This window comes from Mustelus asterias, chromosome 15 (genome assembly GCF_964213995.1).
Source record: "Mustelus asterias chromosome 15, sMusAst1.hap1.1, whole genome shotgun sequence".
NCBI classification, from domain to species: domain Eukaryota; kingdom Metazoa; phylum Chordata; class Chondrichthyes; order Carcharhiniformes; family Triakidae; genus Mustelus; species Mustelus asterias.
In genome coordinates, this window is record NC_135815.1 from 3,179,021 (window position 1) to 3,186,268 (window position 7,248).

Genomic DNA, 7,248 nt, shown 5'->3' on the forward strand with positions numbered 1-7,248 from the left:
GCATGTATATCGTATTTCTCTGCAATAATCCTATACAGTCTCAGTTAACAGGATGGCACCATACACAGAAATAGAATCTCCAATGCTTCTGATTAAGAACTCGGCAGAAGGGAGCCTGTCTGTGTGCCAAGATGCTGTGGACGCGTTAAAGAGAATTGGCCAGCCTTTGGTTGTTGTGGCGGTTGTTGGAAAATACCGCACAGGAAAATCATTTCTGCTAAACTGACTTGCAGGAAAACAGGAAGGTAAGTGTGAGATTGTGAAAGAATTGACGCCTCATGCCCATTGTGGAGGCTGATGACTGACTCTGTGAGCTGAAGACTGAAGGAATGTTGATGGGGGTGGGTGGCCCTGCAGCAAATGGGAAGGAGCTTTTATGATGTTAGAATGTCCGACTCAGCACTCGGTCAGTGTGAACAATGACCTCATCCCTAAGAGCCCAGAATTTCCTCCTTGGCTCAGAATTTGGCCAAAATGGATGGACCGGAACTTTATGTGTTGCAGAGAAACATTGGGAGTGGGGGCGTGTGCCACAATGTGACTGTCTCCCTCTAGAAATGTTACCACTCAACCAAAGACTCAATGGGATCATGTGACACTACAATAATGCATTTGTTAACTCATCATGGCAAATATCTACTTTTGGTTCGTCTTGATTGAGTAAAACATTTTGTTGAGGAATATTAATGTTTACAGGCAAGTGAGACTTTTGTTTTCAGATTAATCTGCAAGGTGTAATCTTTAAAAGGTTGTCAGTCCTTCACTTTTGCATGTAGCAGCCTAGGCTCTGTGTATAAATGCTGGCATTGGTCTCAAAGACAACTCCTTCTGACAAAAAGACAAGACTATTATTAACTGAGTAAAACTGTCAAGAACGTTGCGCTAAATATCAGTGAGAAAATAATTCTCACACATCTTATAATTTATCCTATTTCACCAGGATTTCCTCTTGGAGGAAGTGTACAGTCAGAAACCAAGGGAATCTGGATATGGTGTCGCCCACATCCACGGATGACCGATCACTGCTTGGTGCTGTTGGACACTGAAGGTCTTGGAGATGTGGAAAAGGTAGAAATGTTTACTTTTCACAGCAACATGGAGAACAATGTTTACACGTCTACTGTCTTCTGAATAAATGCACACATTCTATCTGCCGCAATTCAACAGTCTCAGGGTAAGGGGCGATCACTGAGGGCTGAGGTGAGGGGAAATCACTTCACTCAGAGGGCTGTGAATCTTTGGAATTCACTTTCCCAGAGGGTAGTGGCTGCCCCGTGGTTGAACACATTTAAGATCCCGCCCCCCCCCGCCCCCCGCCCCGCCCCCACACACACACATCCATACAGCCTATTGCTAATAAGCCCATATATTTCCAAATGTGAGTAAATCCTGTCCCCAAGAATCTTCTCCAATAATTTCCCTCCCACGGATGTAAGGCTCACCAGCCTGTAATTAAGCAGATTATTCCTGTTGCCCTTCTTAATCAAAGGAACAACATTGGCTATTCTCCAGTCCTCTGGGAACTCTCCAGTGACTAAAGAGGATAGAAAGATTTCCTACAAGGTCTCAGCAATTTCCTCCCTCACCTCACTCAGTATTCTGGGATAGATCCCATCAGATCCTGGGGAACTGTCTATCTAAATGCGTTATAAAATACCCAACGCCTCCTCTGTTTTTATATTGACATGCCCTAGAATATCAACATCCAATGAATAGAAAATAATTCTTACGATGACGTTACTGTCCCCATGGCGTGAGAGGTTCTGGTACCAGCGAAAGCCTTTCATATTTCTTCTTTCTTGTGGAGTCTGTAAATGTAAACGCTGGAACCGGGGTGAACAGACAGTCCGTGTGATGCAGATGCTGGGAAATTTGCACAATCCCACCCAGGCCCTACCCCCATATCCCCACACATTTACCCGCTAACCTACGCATCTCAGGACACTAAGGGGCAATTTTAGCATGGCCAATCAACCTAACCCGAACATCTTTGGACTGTGGGAGGAAACCGGAGCACCCGGAGGAAACCCACGCAGACACGAGGAGAATGTGCAAACTCCACGCAGACAGTGACCCAAGCCGGGAATCGAACCCAGGTCCCTGGAGCTGTGAAGCAGCAGTGCTAACCACTGTGCTACCGTGCCGCCCACATCAGATCAGACACATTTTCACAGCTTGGGAGGAGACAGGGACATGCAATGGAACATCACCAAGCCAAATTTCAGCTCTGTCCAAACACAACCCTCGACCTCATCTGCCCAGGAATTGGTGGGAAGGGTTTGAGAAGTGAAGCTTTATCATCTTCCTCCAGTCTCATAATTACTGATTGTGAAACTGGAATTGAAATGCAAACAGCAATCCATTTCACTCAGTATATTTTCCATTTAAATATTAGGAATTCATCTCTGGGGTGCCTTATCTTCACTTTCAGAGTTTTATTTGAAACATTGGATTGTAATTGATTCAATAAACCATGATGATTAATATCAGTCACTGTTTACCTCTGTACTGTAGGGTGATGAAAGCAATGATAACAAGATTTTCGCATTAGCCATTCTGCTGAGCAGTATGTTAGTGTACAACAGCAAGGGAACAATCGATCAACAGGCATTGCAGGACATCGAGTATCCTTCACAAGAGATTCTTAATTCTCTTTATCAGAAAATAACAGTTGAATGCATTTAACTCAAAATGACACTAAAACTCTGGAATGGTTAACAATGAGGAGATCTAGTGGTGCCGTTTGTAGTGTCCCTGCCTCTGACCCTGTCTCTGGACAAATGTGAGGTAATGCATTTTGGAAGGTCTAATACAGATAGGAAATATACAGTAAATGGCAGAACCCTTAAGAGTATTGAAAGGCAGAGGGATCTGGGCGTACAGGTACCCAGGTAATTGAAAGTGGCAACGCAGGTGGAGAAGGTAGTCAGGAAGGCATACGGCATGCTTGCCTTCATCGCCCGGGGCATTGAGTTTAAAAATTGGCAAGTCATGTTGCAGCTTTATGGAACCATAGTTAGGCCACACTTGGAATATAGTGGTCAATCCTGGTTGCCACACTGCAAAGAAGAACAAAGAACAATACAGCTCAGGCCCTCCAAGCCTGCGCCGCTCATGTGCCCAACTAGACCATTCTCTTGTATCCCTCCATTCCCAGTCTGTTCATGTGGCTATCTCAATAAGTCTTAAACGATCCCAGCGTGTCCACCTCAATCACCTTGCTTGGCAGTGCATTCCAGACCCCCACCACCCTCTGTGTAAAATACGTCCCCCTGACATCTGTGTTGAACCTTGCCCGCCTCACCTTGAACCCGTGACCCCTTGTGTTCGTCACCTCCGACCTGGGAAAAAGCTTCCCACTGTTCACCCTATCTGTGCCCTTCATAATTTTATACACCTCTATTAGGTCGCCCCTCATCCTCCGTCTTTCCAGGGAGAACAACCCCAATTTACCCAATCTTTCCTCATAGCTAAGACCCTCCATACCAGGCAACATCCTGGTAAACCATCTCTGTACTCTCTCCAAAGCCACCACGTCCTTCTGGTAGTGCTGCGACCAGAACTGGACGCAGTATTCCAAATGTGGCCTCACCATCGTTCTATACAGTTGCAACATCATATGCCATAAGGATGTGGAGGCTTTGGAGAGGGTACAGAAAAGATTTACCAGGATGTTGCCTGGTATGGACAGCATTAGCTATGAGGAGAGGTTGGAGAAACTTGGTTTGTTCTTACTGGAACGACAGAAGTCCAGGGGCGGCCTGATAGAAGTCTACTAGATTATGAGGGGCATGGACAGGGTGGATAGTCAGAAGTTTTTCCCAGGGTGGAAGAGTCAATTACTAGGGGGCATGGGTTTAAGTTGTGAGGGACAAGGTCTAAAGGAGATGTACGAGGCAGGTTTTTCACACGGAGGATGGTGGATGCCTGGAAAAAAGTTAAAGTTTATTTATTAGTCACAAGTAAGGCTTACGTTAACACTGGAATGAAGTTCCTGTGAAATTCCCCGAGTCGCCACACTCCGGCGCCTGTTCAGGTCAATGCACTTAACCAGCACGTCTTTCAGAATGTGGGAGGAAACCAGAGCACCCGGAGGAAACCCACACATCTATGGGAAGAACATGCAAACTCCAGACAGACAGTGACCCAAACCGGGAATCAAACCCGAGTCCCTGGCGCTGAGGCAGCAGTGCTAACCACTGTGCCACCATACAGCCCTACTCACTGCCAGGGGAGATAGTGGAAGCAGATACGATCGTGACTTTTAAAGGGTGTCTGGATAAACAAGAATAGGATGGGAATAGAGGGATGTGGTCCCCGGAAGGGCAGGGGGTTTTAGTTCAGTCGGGCAGCATGGTCGGTGCAGGCATGGAGGGCCGAAGGGCCTGTTCCTGTGCTGTAATTTTCTTTGTTCTTTGTTCTTTGCTCTGAGCTGGAAGCTCCAGGTTCGAGTCCCACCCCAGGACGGCCTGGCCTTGAAGGAAGGCGTTGCTAATGCAACCAAACAGGCTTCAGCATTTTCTCCAATAGTTTCCCGACCAGTCACGTGAGGCTCACTGGCTCATCCCTGCCACCCTTTTTGAACAGGGAAACCACGTTCGCCGTCCTCCAGTCCTCTGGCACATCCCCCTGTTCATGTCACACTATCTGTAACCCCCACGACTTGCCTAGACTTGCAAAATCTCACTAACTGTCCTGTCTGGAGACAATACGCATCTCTTTAACCTGTGCTTAACGCTCTCTCCACTCACATTGTCTGTACCTTTAAGACTTGATTACCTGTAAAGACTCACTTTCCAATCATTATTTTGTAAATTGAGTTTGTGTCTATATGTGTCCTGTTTGTGAACAGAACTCCCACTCACCTGACGAATGGGCAGCACTCTGAAAGCTAGTGGCTTTTGCTGCCAAATAAACCTGTTGGACTTTAACCTGGTGTTGTGAGACTTCTTACTGTGTTTACCCCAGTCCAACGCCGGCATCTCCACATCATGATTTCCCCCTGGCCAGAGAGGAATTCACAATTTGCGTCAGAGTCCCTGCAATTTCCTGCCTTGCCTCCCACAGCAGCCTGGGATCCAATTGTTGGGGGATGGGATTCAAAAGGGAAGATTGGAAATCAGTGTCAGCATTGATCTGTAATATTACAATAAAATCTCGGTGAATCATCAGAATGTTGCTTAATTCAGAAAATGGATATTTACTTGTAAAACAAAGTTTATTTATTAGTCACAAGTAGGCTTACATTAACACTGCAATGATTGCTTGCCGTGGGAATGGTGGAGAACAGAAAATTTGCTGGAAATTTCCGATCTCAGGGTGTGCACAGCCAGAGGATCTCACCCATAATACAATCAGGCAGTTTTTCACCATGGTTTTATGAAAGGGAAATTGTATTTGATAAGTTTATTAGAGTTCTTTTGATGATGTAACAAGCAGGAGGATAAAGGGGAACCTGTAGATGTAGGCTATGTGGATTTCCAAAAGGCATTTGATAAGATGCCAGATATAAAAGGACTGCACAAGGTAAGAGCTCATGATGTTGGAGAGATGTATTGCCATGGATGGAGGATTAGCTAATGGACAGGAAACAGTCTGAACCAGTGGTTTTCAAGTTAGTAAACTGTGGGGTTTACTGTTTTTAAAATGCTGGGGCCTCAACTATCTGTGCTCTAGATTAATGACTGGTCAAGTGGTCAGAAAAATGACAAATTAAATGAAATTGAGAAAAGTGTGAGCTGCTGCATTTGGAGAGGTCAAACAAGGTCAAAGATTACACAAGAAATGGGATGATGCTGAGAGGTGGTTGAGGAAATGAGGGACCTGAAGGTGGCAGGACAGATAAAAACAAAATACAGTGGATGCTGGAATCAGAAAATGCTGACTAAGGGTCATCCGGACTTGAAACGTTGGCTGTATTCTCTCTCCTTAGATGCTGTTAGACCCATTGAGATTTTCCAGGTCGATAAGTTGATTGAGAAGACATGTGGAAACCCCATATTTATTAGTCGAGGCATGGAACATAAGAGCAGGGCGATTAAGCCGGAATTATAGAAAACAGTAGTTGGGCCGCAACTTGAGTACTGTGTGCAGTTCTGGTCACGTCAGTACAGAAAGGTTGTAAGTCTCTGTTAAGAGACTTTCCTGCAGCCGGTTTCATCAATCTGCGTCTCTCTCCTGTGCTCTCACCTTCTTGACCCTGGCAAGTTCTATACAAATCAGGAAATACAGACACACCGGTTGTCAAAGCCAGAATCTTGAACTGAAGGCATAGTTAATTGCCTATTTAAAGCTCACCTCTAAACTTGCCCTGCTTAAACTGTGAAGTGAGCAGGATCGGGTTTCTATTGGGTTCCTGTTGGCTCTCTAATCAGTGCCACTTTATGGGGTGTTTCCCCCTGCCCTCACCTGTACCTGCATCTCCTTGATAGTTAAAATTCTGCCCCGTCGCATTTCTCATTCGGCACTGATCTGTATGAACAATAAGTGATTTTTTTTTTCTGTTACAGGTTCAGATGAGAAATCCAAGAAGTTCAATTTGTCGAAACAGTGTATCAGATATTACTTTCGCTCCAGGAATTGCTTTGTGTTTGAATGCCCTGGAAATAGACACGTTCTTCAGAACGTGGAAACAGTCAATGAGAGTGAACTGGAACCAGGTTTTGTTCAAGCATGCAATGAATTCTGTGACTTCATTTACACAAAGGCAAAGGGGAAAACAGTTCCTAACTGTGGGAACAAGGTGGTGACTGGTGGCAGTAAGTCCTTTTGAATTCTGTCTAAACCATCAAAGCTGCCCAATAAGTAAAAAATACAGACAGTTCAAAAGCAGGACGGAATATCGACCATACAACTTGTTTGGGTTGATTTTGAGATTTTGCTATTGGTTGGTGTACTTGAAGCAGTTTCCTGGCTCTGGTCACAGTAACAATCACAAACTACAAGGAAACCATTGACACAAATCTAAGGTGCATGAAAATATTGCCTGCATTCACCTTTTGTTTTACTCCCTCAGTTTCTCTCTCCAGCTCCACCTCCAGCAGCACCTTGCCGTTAACGAATGGCCTCCTATTTTAGATACATCCATCTAAATGCATTCCTTCAACTTCATGCATCTGATTCATTTACAAGTGATTGATATCAGAGTGAAGATAGAAATTGCAGAGGTGCTGGCCACAATCTTCCAGTATCATGGGGTGGTGGTGGTGGGGGAGGGGGGGGGGGGAGCGGGGTTGGGGGGGTGGGGGG

General features: G+C 45.3%; 1 pseudogene across 1 annotated transcript; it reads left to right on the forward strand.

Annotated features, from left to right (window-relative positions):
- LOC144504883 (guanylate-binding protein 1-like) lies at nucleotides 1-6,787 on the forward strand (annotated as a pseudogene). Its single transcript, XR_013499709.1, has 4 exons — nucleotides 1-245; nucleotides 941-1,068; nucleotides 2,515-2,677; nucleotides 6,510-6,787. The product of XR_013499709.1 is annotated as a guanylate-binding protein 1-like (transcript).
- The last annotated feature ends 461 nt before the right edge of the window (nucleotides 6,788-7,248 follow it).